We start from the raw sequence: 12946 nt of genomic DNA, 5'->3' as shown, positions 1-12946 counted from the left end.
TTAAATTGGTAATAATAAAATAAAATAAAAATACTGGATGGGCATGCCGCATGCCAGAGTTTATATACCTTTCCAGGTCCTTGAGTGTCATACTTCATGACCCGAAGCATTCTAGTTTTTTCCTCCAAAAATAAACCATGTGCAAACTCATGAAGAATAATCCCAAGCTAGTATAATTCAGAAATATAGAGACAAAATATTAGAACCAAATATGATAGAGTATTAATGAGCCAAATAAAACAATAGGTTCATTTGAATTGTAGAAATACATACCAATTGGACTGGCATTATCCTTGAAGTTTGACAACCGCAAAACCCGCATGTGTCTATAGTATGGCAATATGTAGAAAGAAATATGTCAGATCGAAAATCAGTGCCCGATCACATGCATGGATTGTTGATATAAGTGGATCGTATGAGTCCGAGGAGTCGAAAGGAGGGGAGAAGCAAGGAGATTCACGTCCTCCATGGGTAAGTACTAAAACGAGTTTAATCTTGTTCGTCTTGCACACACAGTCTGGCGTCGGTGGGTCTTTCATGGAGCCGAGGACCGGCGGGGCCATGTTCGACAGAGCGACGTCGCGAGCCAGATCGATCTGCTGCACGTACACATGAAGACCAGATGCCGGGACGTGGTGCTGTACGCGCGCGAAGCTTGGACCTGGAGGACGGGTGCTGTACGCGGGCGCGAAGATTTGACGCCGCCGTGCATGCATGGCGCACGCACCCATGCTGGCCTGTATGCACATGCACGTATACAGGCCATGCATCTACGTACAAGCAAGCAAGGAGGCCGTGGCCATGCATCTACACACAGAAATTAAAGTCGATCAAACTTTACCTCTCTTAGTCTCTTCGTGGCCGATGTTGACGGTCCTCTCCTCGAGCGCGTCGAGGTCCTGGACGCCGAGGCTCTTTAGCGGCGCGACGCTGGGGACTTGCACGTGGGCGTCACGGTGAGGTCGTTCATGACGATGTACTTTGCCATGCGGCATCGCGGTATACGTACAACGGCTGCGTCTGACGAAGTTGTCGCCGCGGTTGAAGGCCGGATGACTTGTGGATCAGGGAGCCGCACATGGCGGCCACGCGCAGGACGGGCCTCGCCGCCGCCGCAGGACGCGTACAGGAACGGGGATTAGGGTAATTTTTTTCGGTGAGAAAAAAAAGAGACGGGGAGCGGTGGTTCCGGGCTGGCGAGGGCCTAGCTAGATGGTTGTTTTACGGCTCCGTGGATGGGTACGGCGATGGGTAGAAGTTTTGCGGTGAAAAAAAAACCCAGCTCGGAGTGTCCACCACGCATAAACACGCGTAAACAATAAAGAGTTTTCCAGGTGAGAGGCTATTTTTAATTCCTTCGCTTTTTATAGTACTAGCAAATATGCACGTGTGATACGCACGTGTTTCTAAAAAGTATGATGCGGTAATCTTCAGTAATCCAAGACGACAGTCATGGAGATCTTGAATGCTTTTGGTGCACCCACGGGATTACAGATAAACATGCAAAAGAGCACTGTGGCCCCGATCAGATGTGTGGGCCTAGATATGGAACAGATACTACAAGATTTCCCTGGACCAAGAGTGGCTTTTCCAATGCAATACTTAGGACTACCTCTCACACTTGGAAGGTTAAGAATGGTGCACCTGCAGTACATCCAAGATAGAGCTAAAGGGAGGGTGGCTGGCTGGCAAGGGCGCCTGCTAAATGTCGCTGGACGCAGGGAGTTGGTGCGCTCTGTGCTTAGCTCCCTCCCGGTTTACCTGCTGACGGCTGTGAAGGTACCCAAGAATTTCTTGAAAGAACTAGACAAACTGCGTAGAAGGTTCTTGTGGGCTAGCGACAAGGAGCTAACTGGAGGGAAATGCAAGGTTGCATGGAACAAAGTATGTACGCCAACAGGCAACGGTGGTCTAGGCATCATCGAACTTGAGAGGTTCAGTCGTGCACTGCGGCTTCGGTGGCTCTGGTTTTCGTGGGACGACACTGACAGACCTTGGAAAGGAATGGAGCTGCCGGTTGACAATAGTGACATTGCACTCTTCAACGCTGCTACAAGTGTGGTCTTAGGAAATGGGAACAAGGCTAAGTTCTAGTCCTCTCGCTGGCTACATGGTCAAGCACCTGCAACATTATACCCGGCCTTGTTCAGACATAGCAAGAGGAAAAACAGAACAGTTTGTGATGCCCTGGATGATGATAACTGGATCAGAGATGTCGACTATAGCATGACAGAGAGGGTGGTTGAGGAATTTATATCACTGTGGACTTGCTTACAAGAAATCTCTGTCCAGTCGGCAAATGAGGATAGGATCACTTGGCTTCACACAGCAAATGGCCAATACATGGCAAGATCGACATATAGAATACAATTCCTGGGAATGGCCTCATCCATGACAGCTAAAATCACATGGAAAACAAAGGCGCCACCAAAATGCCGATTCTTCACTTGGCTGATGCTGCAGAACCGCATTTGGACAGCTGCAAGGCTAATGCTTAGGCAATGGCCAAATGACTACTTCTGCCAACTCTATGTAAGGAACCTGGAAACAGTCTCACATCTCTTTCAGGAATGCGGCTACTCGAGGAGTGTCTGGGACAAGGTGGGCTCCTGGATCTCGGCGGCTGCTCTAAGGCCGACACACTAGACACAGACAGAAGATCTGGGGCAATGGTACGCTGACATGGCCAACAGTGGAACAAGAGATGCAAGAGACGGGTACGCTCGATGATCATGCTGACAGCCTGGGAAATATGGAGGGAGAGGAACAATCGGGTGTTTCAAAGATCCTCGAGAACGCCGGAGCACGTCTTCAGAGCCATACAGGAGGAAGCAAGGACGTGGATACGGGCCGGAAATAGAGGACTAGAAGGACTACTGCCTCAACTGGAACAGCCTCCTGTAGATGCTATAAATCCTATGTAAGATACAACTCTAAAACGTAGGGGTGGCATGACTCTCATTGGGATGTGAAAGCCATGCAAATTGGCGATCGTTGTGCCAAACTTTTGTAAATAATATGCTCTTCCCTTATCAATGAAAACCGGTAACAGATCTTTTGAAAAAAAAATAAAAAGTATTTCAAATGCAATGGAAGTGTTAATTGAATTGTCCCGATATACAATAAAGGTAGATGGCAAGTGCTTGATCGATTTGATCGGGTCGTGAGGTTGAAATCGTTTGTTCGTTAGGCTGCCTCAGCTGCATATATCGCTACACTTTGACTTTACCTTTTTTAAACGGCTCGTATTGACCCTATCTTATCCTATTTTTGTACTTTTGTCGATCCATCCTCGTATGGATGGATAACCCATCGTAGTCTCAGTTGTGCTACCGGAGACTGTAGGGAGATCGGAGAAGAGAGCGGTCGTCTTGGAGTGAGCTTACTACTACGCTCATAACAGAAGATTACATCGGCTTGCGAGGTCCAGCTCAACATCAGTCCGGCTCAACAACTCTTGGATTGGGCTTCGAAGCATGCTTGGCTTTAGCTCCTCCATCTTTCTCTGAATCGGGAGCCCCCGTTTTGCCTGATGACGCAGTCACTCCCGTGCTGCGTCAGAGACGGATACGGCGAGTCAGAGGAAGCGGCACATCTGGACAGTAATAGCTGAAGACGCATACGCAGTCCGGTAGGTGGTGCGCCGATGCGCGGATCAGATTCTTGGCATGCTCCTTGGACCTTTCGAAGTAGTGTAGTACGTTCTGACTGGCCTCTGGATCGATCGATTACTCGTTCAGCGCTCGTCGTGTACGGTGAGATCGGAGCTGCGTGATGCGATTCGCAAGGGTGCAAGGTGACAACTGCTGATTCGAAGGCGCCGCTCAGTTGAATGAGTCCAGACTCCAGACGTTCGCACGTCTATATCGACGGACGGTGTCCGCTTCGTCGTGGTGAAGGGGGCGCCCGTGTGTTTGAGCTTGCCGGCGTCGAGCCGTCGACAGTCACACACACACACACAATGACACACCCCATCTATCACCGAAGGCATGACGAGGCATCAAATTGCAAGTTAGGATCATACCCATTCGTTTCAACGGGAACCACCCGACCCTAGCCATGCTTATGGCAATCGCCTTGTCCATGATGCCGTTGTCCTACCTGTGACGCCAACATCTGCACGTGGCCGGCCAAAAACAGCGTGCGACGCCCAAAGCAGTCTACGGCGAGCATGGACATAGGTGGAGCCCACGCCCACGATGGCCAAAACAACGACGCACTCTTGCCCGTGCCGAGGGCGTGCAGCTGCACATCACGATCACGTTGATCCCCGTTACCCTGAAAAAATCAGCCCCTGCACCCTCCTATTTTGTTGTCCCGTACCGAGACGTCCTCATCCAGGCCGAAGCCAAACAACGTCGTTGGTCTTTTGTTCTTGTTCTGTGTTCTATTCAGCACTTGATCAACACGTATTAGCATAAAGAAAGCCAATTTTTATAGGCCATGTCCTAACCAGCCTTGACCTTTTCTTTTTCTTTTTTGGCCATCACCAGCACGTCTGGCACAAGGAAGGCAAGTTCGGCTACTTATCTGTACGCAGATACGTGTTGTAATCGTGACTTATTAGGATTTCCAGTCTGTACGCAGATACGTGTTGTAATCGTGACTTATTAGGATTTCCAGTCTGTACGCAGATACGTGTTGTAATCGTGACTTATTAGGATTTCCAGCATGTGAATTGGCCACCTAAAATAAACGTGATTTTTTTATGGCGGGTGGGAGACGTATGTGAGATTGAATCTTGGTTTAGGAGGAGTCTTACATCTTACATGTAAGATCACGAATGACGGAGAGCTCATATAACATGACGTGTAGATCGAACGGTTGTTACAGAGGAAGAGTAAGATCACGCGTGACGGAAGGCTCATATAGCTCGGCGTCTAGATCGAACGATTATTATAGAAGAAGAGCCTCCTCAAAAAGATTCGCACTTTTATAGTGTGATGACTAGCAAATATGCACGTGCGACATGCACGTGTTTCTAAAAATTATTTCAAATGCAATGCAAATGTTAATTGAATTGTCGATATACAATAAAAGTAGATGGCAAGTGCTTGATCGATTTGATTGGGTCGTGTAGAATAAGGTTCAAATCGTTTGTTCGTTAGGATGCCTTAGCTGCATATATCGATGCACTTTGACTTGACATATTTTTAAACGGTTCGTGTTATTCCTATCTTACCCTATTTTCATACTTCTGTCGATCCATCCTCGCATGGATGGAGATCCCCCATCCTTGTATGGGTGAAGAACCCGTCGTAGTCGTTATACTACTAGAGGCTCCAGGGAGGTTGGAGAAGAAATCACTCATCTTGGAGTAAGCTTACTACTTATATGTTTTCAACCGTTATCCTTTCCATACTTAGCTATCCAATGTTTACTGTAGGCACGTACAAACAATGTGAGGGATTATGACTTTATTAATGATATAATAAGATTGTGCCTAAATGAACAGATATAAATTAATGTGATATAAATAAACAAGCATCTTTAGATGCAAAACAATTATGACTTAAATAATGTAGTATTAATTTATTTAGCAGGTCCATCTAAACATAACTTTATATTTTTTTTCTTTTTGGCCCCATAAATAATTTAACTTTATTTTTTCCGTTTTGTCCACATAAAGTACAGGACATGTACATTTTTTTCATCATTTCTTACAAACGTGTTTAGATTTTTGTTTTTCACCTTTTTTTGTCATGCATTATTTGTCGCATGTGCCCGAAGACACTTGTGGTCGCTTTCACGGGCGGCTCGCCTTTCGTATTTCATGCTTTGGTTTCCTCTTTTTGTGTCATTTAAGAGCCTAGTTTACGGGTTATATTATTTTTATTTATTTCGTGCAGTGCAAACATTTTATTCACATTGTAGTTTTTTTTGTTTGATTGAAGCTTTCACCAAATAATAATAAAATAATTAAAATGATAACTAAGGTACACAGCCCAATGAGCCCATTGACAAAGAAGCCTGGCTTCGGAACGGCCCAAACCCACTTTCAGGTGGGATGACCCTCGCCCTCGCTGCCGAAGGCCAGCGAGCGCGGACATGCTCTGGTCACAGCAAGTCTGATCCATTCAGCCCGTGCGCTGCAACGGGAGAAAAAATCAATCGAATATTTATAGGAAACAATGACAAGAAAATGGTACGGTGTTTTCATTTTTTTCCTGACCGTGTGTGCATGTTTATCCACTCAGGTAGTTTTTGGTTTTTTCATAACAAATAAACCAAAAATAATAAACATGTCATTATGGGTGGTTTAACCCTTGGCTCTTTCTCCAAATTATTCGTGTATTTTTTATTGAAAATTTTTATTGTTGGTGGACCTCTGTGTTTTTTAACATAAATAAAAGAGTTCTAGAACCTTTTTAATCATGCAATTCGGAAAACAGCGGGCTCGTGTTCTCCTTTGATCCGTTTGTGTGCATCTTTTTCTTTTTGTTATTGTTGAACAGAAATGTAACGGATATGGAAAAAGTTAAACTATTTGGATTAGATTCCTACTCAGGTTACTCAAAAATCTTGCATTGCGCAGGTGTACGTGACCAAGACTCCATTTTGCTGATGTGTTGCTCCGCGCTGTTATCGTGAGGGAGTCGAACTAAGTTGCGCAGGTGTACGAGACTGAGACTCCGAGAGGGATTTGAGGGGAGCTCGGGGTAACGTAAGATCTTGATAACGGAAGGCTCATATGTCACGGTGTTTAGATCAAATGGTTATTAACGAGGGAGAGTAAGATCTTAGACGACGGAAGACTGAGATATGAAACGGTGTCAAGATCAAACGGCTACGAAAGAGGGATAGCTAAAAAAAAACTCCTCTTTTATAGTGTGATGATGATGACTAGTGGATATGCACGTGCCACACGCACGTGTCTATTAAAAATCTTTCATAATAGATGAATAATAATAACTTTTAGATCCAACTATTTTATAATTACAAAATTATAATGCTATACAAAAAGAATTATTTTTAAGGCACAGGAGCAAAAATATTAGTTGCAGGAACATAACATGTCACCTCACCAGACATCTGCTCAGGTTTTCTATTTCATTGAAGAACCAACAGTATCTGTTTGTTTCCCCGTAAGATCGAAAGCACAAGCAGTTTCACTTGCTTCCCTTCATAGTTCCATCAATGCACATCATGCTCGTTCTCAAGAAAAAGTACAAGCAAATTTTAAGAAAAATACAATCCAGGATAGTAGGGATTTGTGATTTTTATTTGCAGTTGAAGTATACAGTATCACTCTGAAGAATTTTAATTAGGCAACTCCAAAAGATTCTAGGTATGAGAGAGTGAGCAAGGAAACCATACCTAGATATCATTTCTCATTTAGGTTCGCAGTCCATTATAAAAGTGTCTCCTCGATCAAGATCAGCTCTTTGGGTTGCGGCGAATTTAGATCTTCTCCTTTTAGGTTCTTGTACCATCACAACAGGAGATCACATTCTCCGTAACTATCAGCATAAAAAGGAAAGACAACAGTTTATTCTAGTTTATACATTTACCTGAGTTCAATCTGCATGGTCTCGTTCTGTTCTTTCTACAATCAATCTCTGCTCAGCAGCTCTAAAATATTTCATGTAAACATCAATGATCATTCCGTATGCTCAATCAATTAATGCTAGAAGGCTAGAAAAACTCTAATATTTTAGATCTAAAAGGATTGTTCTCATTCTGTCTACAAATCAAAATACTAATATTTTAGTTTTAGCTCTAAAAGGATTGTTCCCGTTCTGTCTACAACACAGTAGCATCCTGAAAAAAAAGAAGTGAAGTATCTTTTTTTTAGACGTGGTATGCTCCTTAGATAAAATCATAATCATAAACATGAGAGGTCATGGGTGACCTATTACAAGAGAAAATTGCATTGTTGCCAACCAGCTAACTGTTACACCGATCAATGATGTTCTTGTAGACAAAAATCCATTCCAAAAAAAAAAAAACTCGATCGGGGGTTAAGATTGCCCTGCAGTATTACAAATAAGAAGAAGGATCTTCTCATCCGGCCGAGAAAACCCCCGAAACCCCGCCCCCACGCTTACACGGTGGCCTTCAAACGCCCAAGTGAGAATTGGGCCGGTGCTCCCCCAGTGCTTTGGTTATGGGGATGAACAAGGGGATTTTTTAACCTCAGCCTGAAATTCGCTCCTACGGGAAGTCGAAACCAGGACCTAATGAGTGCCGTTGGGTCAACTAACCGTTTGAGCTAGGCGCCCTTTGGCTAATCCATTCCAAACAAACAACTTTCATAGAACTAATTGAGCTATATCGATGCAACCAACCATCAGCCTGTTCGGTTGGCTGGTTCGTATCGTTGCTGGTTCGTGAAGAAGTACTGCTGGTTGGTTTGTGTGAGAGAAAAATACTGTTCCGGCTGAAAATTTACGATCATTTACGACAAGCCACGGCCAGCGTGTCAAATCCTCTGTGGAGATGTACCGTAAAGAGGCACACCTGCTGAGTAATTGGTGCTCCACGCGCCTTCGACTTTCGACGTCACCAGCAAGGCCGCCACAGGGAGGCTGTACCAGGACGGCGTCTTCGACTTCACGGGCTGCTCCACGCTGCTGCTCCCTGCCACCACCCGTTCTCCATGCTCAACGCCGCGGCCATCGTCGCCGGCAACTGGATATAATAATCATACAGAACGGAGCCGGCAACTGGATATAATAATCGCCGCCGCCAACGGAGTCCTCCGCGTAGGTCTAGCAGCGTTGAAGCAATTGAGCGCGTGGATCTGGTCCTGCTGCGTCTCAGGGGTGACGGAGCGGAGGAAGGCGACGTAGTCGTCGGCGTGGAAGCGGCAGAGGTCGAGGTCGAGGTCGCGGTCGCGGGTGGGGTGAGGGCGGAGCACTCGCATCGCGGTGTACGGGCCAGTGCGAGGCGCCTGCGGCTCTCGCCTGCTGCGGACCGCGCGGTGTATGGCCGCGCGCTTCCGCACAAGAGCGAAGCGGTGGAGGAGTGCATCAGCTTCATGAACTCGTCGTCGAGGAAGTACCGGTGTGCTGGCCGCTCGTATGGCATACGTGACGGACGAGGACATCCGGTTTTGTCTGTAATGTCCGCGTTACTTTTTTTTTTCCACGTCCGTCTTGCATCAGGATTTTCGGTTGGATTCGGAAACAGTTTTTTACCCGATCTCCATCATCCTTAACGTATCGCGTCAGGAGTTTTACATCAAGATCACGGACAACGGAGGACTCATATAGCACGACGTATAGATCGAACGGTTATTATAGAGAGACCCCTCAAAAAAACCGCCCTATTATAGTGTGATGATAGATATTTTCTTATTTTTGTAATAATCGCTTGGAGCTCAAAGTCAACCCATCTGATATCCCTAAGTACAAACATTTTTGTTGTCATTATCATAATTTGACTTAGGACGAAAAAATGACCTAAGTCAAACTATCGCTACAAGAAATAACTAGAAATAAAACTCTTACAATATCCTGATTTCAACACCTTATAAAATTAGAAATAACACAGCAAAATCGCGTCATAATACTCTTACAATATTCTCTATAACCATATAGCTATAAATTTAAATTGATAGGCCTTCATCTTTTTCCCTTGCATTGTCATGCCAAAGCAAATTAATAATTATGTTTTGCAATTTGCATTGCCAATTAGAAGATAGCTGGTAACACCCAACCCAACTGTGCTCATGCACATCCCAGTAATTCTAATATAATATTCATGTATTATTAGTATTGATAATTTATGTCCCCATGGTTAACTACGATTACTTACCTTCATTAATATGTTCATTTGTTAATATTCCACTCCTGCTTTTTTTTGAGAAATATATTCCACTCTTGCTAGTAATGCAATCTTGGTGATCGGTAGTTTTGTTTTTAATATTACACTCTTTTTTTTTCGCTCCATCGCTCCTGCATTGGCACGTATCATGAGTACTTTATTAATTTTGTTGTTTTTCATATAGCTGTAGCAAAACCTGTTAATTGGAAAATGGATAATTATTTTTGTATATATTAGTGTTCTAAATAGCTGGCTACGTTTTTTAGTGGCTAGTTTTCACAGAGACTAAAAACTAAAAAGGGGTTGAATAGCGCGTTAAGCTCATTTAGCGGCTGAGAAAAACATGTTAAACACAAGAAAATTTTACACATATACAAACCTAAACAATGAACCAAATATTATAAATACCAACTAACAAGTGATAGCCTTACAAACACATTAGTTCATACACGGTACATACCACGAACACATCAGTTCACACACGGTTTTCTTTGATCAACCGTGGCCTTGTTTAGTTTCCCCCGCCTGGCCTAATGAGGTGCTATTTAGTGGATTTAATGGGCTAAGTCTAGCTTAATAGCGGTAAAAAGCGCTTAGCTCTAAAAGTGGATTAGCTTCTCCCGCCTTTCAGTAGAGGCTAAATCCGGCTATAGTAGAGGCTATAGCCAGGCTATTTAAAACATTGGTATATATACAATTATACTAAGGGCCTATTTGTATAGGAGGTGACTAAACTTTAGTCACCCCTTTTAGGAGTCCCTAAAGATCCAAACAGGTTGATTAAATGGGTGACTAAACCAATTAGTCCATTAATCTCTTGGAGTGACTAAATGAGACTAGACGGCTAAAAAGACTCTCCCCTACCCCTCCTACCCTTACCATTCTCAAACCCTAACATTAATTAGGAGTGCTTTGATCTTTGTATAGTAGCTTTAATGACCATTAGTCTATTCAAACAAGGTAGGGACTAATGTTTAGTCCACGGAACAAAGGATCCAAACAGGCCTGACGCAACATTTCTAGTTAGAATAAATAAATTTATACGTAGATGTGCACCTAAATTTGTACGTGAAATTTTGCATCCATATCTTTTCAAGTACTCGCACCTGCAGGTTGGATTGACATCCTCATGAGTCGTGACCAAATGCCACGGCTCTAGAAGATCTGTTTCCCAAATCCAAACATCGTTTTCTTAGGGTGCGTTTGGTTAGGAGTCAAAGTGGGGCTGGGATGGTCCTGTCTCTGATTTCTGAGATGGGGTGGGGATGGGATGGCTCTATTTTCTGTTTGGTTGACAAGGACGGGATCAACCCGTTTTGTGTTAGTTGAAGGGATAAATAGGAATAGGACGGAGGGTGAATTTGACGCCGTCGGCTACTGTTTACTAGGACCCCACTTGTCATATCTTTTTTTTATTTCTTATTCTCCCTTTTCTTCCTTTAGGCGTGATGTCTTATCTTCTTCCCCGTGCCTATGGCTGCTGCTACTCCGTCGGACTCCCCCACGCTCGTACGGCTCCATGGCTGCGGCTCGTCGAGCTCCCCCACGCTTGCATGCGCCATGGCTGTTGCTTGTCGGAACTCGCCCATGCGCCGAAGCTTCACGAGCTGGGGCCGCGCCGCGCTGGAGCTGGGGTCGAACCGCACCGAGCTGCGCGAGCTGGGGCCGCGCCGCGCCGGAGCTGGGGCTGCACCGCACCGGAGCTCCATGAGCTGGGGCCACCTGGCCCCCGGAGCTCCGCGAGCTGGGGCCGCGCCGGAGCCCGGAGGTGGCCCCGCGGGCGCCCGACCAGAGCTCGCCCGCGTCGGAGGAGGCCGCGTTCCCGTTCGCCATCATCTGGAGACGCTCACGCCGTCGCAAGAGGACGTCCCCGTCCGCGCTTTTTTCTAGGACGGGCTCGGTCCCGATTTCACCAAATATTTCATGGATATGCTCTAGGTGGGATATCTCAATTCCTGATAACTCCCAACCAAACAGTCAAAAAGCGGATCCATCAATCCCCCATCCCATCTCATCCCAAAACCCAACACTACCGCTTCGATGCTGGCAACAAACGAACCTAGTGAAGCGAAAAGCAAATCGAGAACATTGAAGCAATCGGATGTCCAGTGTTATACCAAAAATCCAGTTTGCAGACGAATTGAATCGAGTGACGAGGACATGATCTCCACGCATACGGTCACGCTACATTATCGAGGAGAATACAAAATTTATGTTGAACGTGTCGTCTCTCATCACCCCCTGTTGTCGCCGGCGCCACTTGGATAAAGGTGATTTTTTTTTAATTTCATTTGGATGCTGTCACGGTACAGGCTGCCGACACCCGAGAAGAGCCCAAGAGCTAGGAAGACATGGAAGCCCAGTACACATTACGACGGCCCCAGAATGGAACACCTGACCAAGCCTCGTTGCATCGGGTGAATGGCTGTTTCTCTACAGCTGTAATACGTGAGGATACTTAAGGGAGGGGAGAGGCAAGGAGAGACTTGATTTGGTGGTAATCGAAAAACAGGCGAGCATCTACTCGAGATCGATTACTACCTTATCCTTGTTAGACTAGCTACTTGTGTTTCTCTGTGATCCTGTAATATACATCCATGCAAAAGTCGACACGTACGCCGGAGGCAGTGGACTTTGCTTTTATTTGATTGCACGGTTCGACGCGGCACTGGAGGTGCCCTCTATTCTTTTAAAAAATGATTTCTCAAGGGTCCAAAATAACAAGGTTTTCTACTAATAATAACAATAACAATCCTTGTATATTCCGCTCCACTCCTGAAGGTGGTAATCCTCGAGGAGACACGCATTGCACAGAGGATGTAAAACAAGGATTACGGACAAATATCGTGAAGACCGAGGATTCTATTCTATGAATTCCATTTTTTTTTTTGCCCTGTTCAGCTGGCTGAATTTTGATCGAAACTGGCTGAAAACACTATTTCGACTGAATTGTTGTGAGAGAGAAATACTGTTCCGGCTGAAAAAAAAAGAAGCCGAACAAATATAGGGTAAGCCAAACGGGGCCAAAAGTTTTAAGTCGGCATCAGCGTATCGTGGCAGCCACGATGGTATATCCAAATATCCAATGGTGTCATTCTTTCCTTTCGGATGAAGCATTTCGCTTGTTTTATACCCAGAGCCACCGCTGATTCTATCGTTCTCATAGCACCTCGCTGTG

The sequence above is a fragment of the Miscanthus floridulus genome, chromosome 1 (assembly GCF_019320115.1).
Source record: "Miscanthus floridulus cultivar M001 chromosome 1, ASM1932011v1, whole genome shotgun sequence".
In the NCBI taxonomy this organism is placed as follows: domain Eukaryota; kingdom Viridiplantae; phylum Streptophyta; class Magnoliopsida; order Poales; family Poaceae; genus Miscanthus; species Miscanthus floridulus.
The sequence above is the reverse complement of the archived record's forward strand: the minus strand, read 5'-3'. Positions refer to the sequence as shown.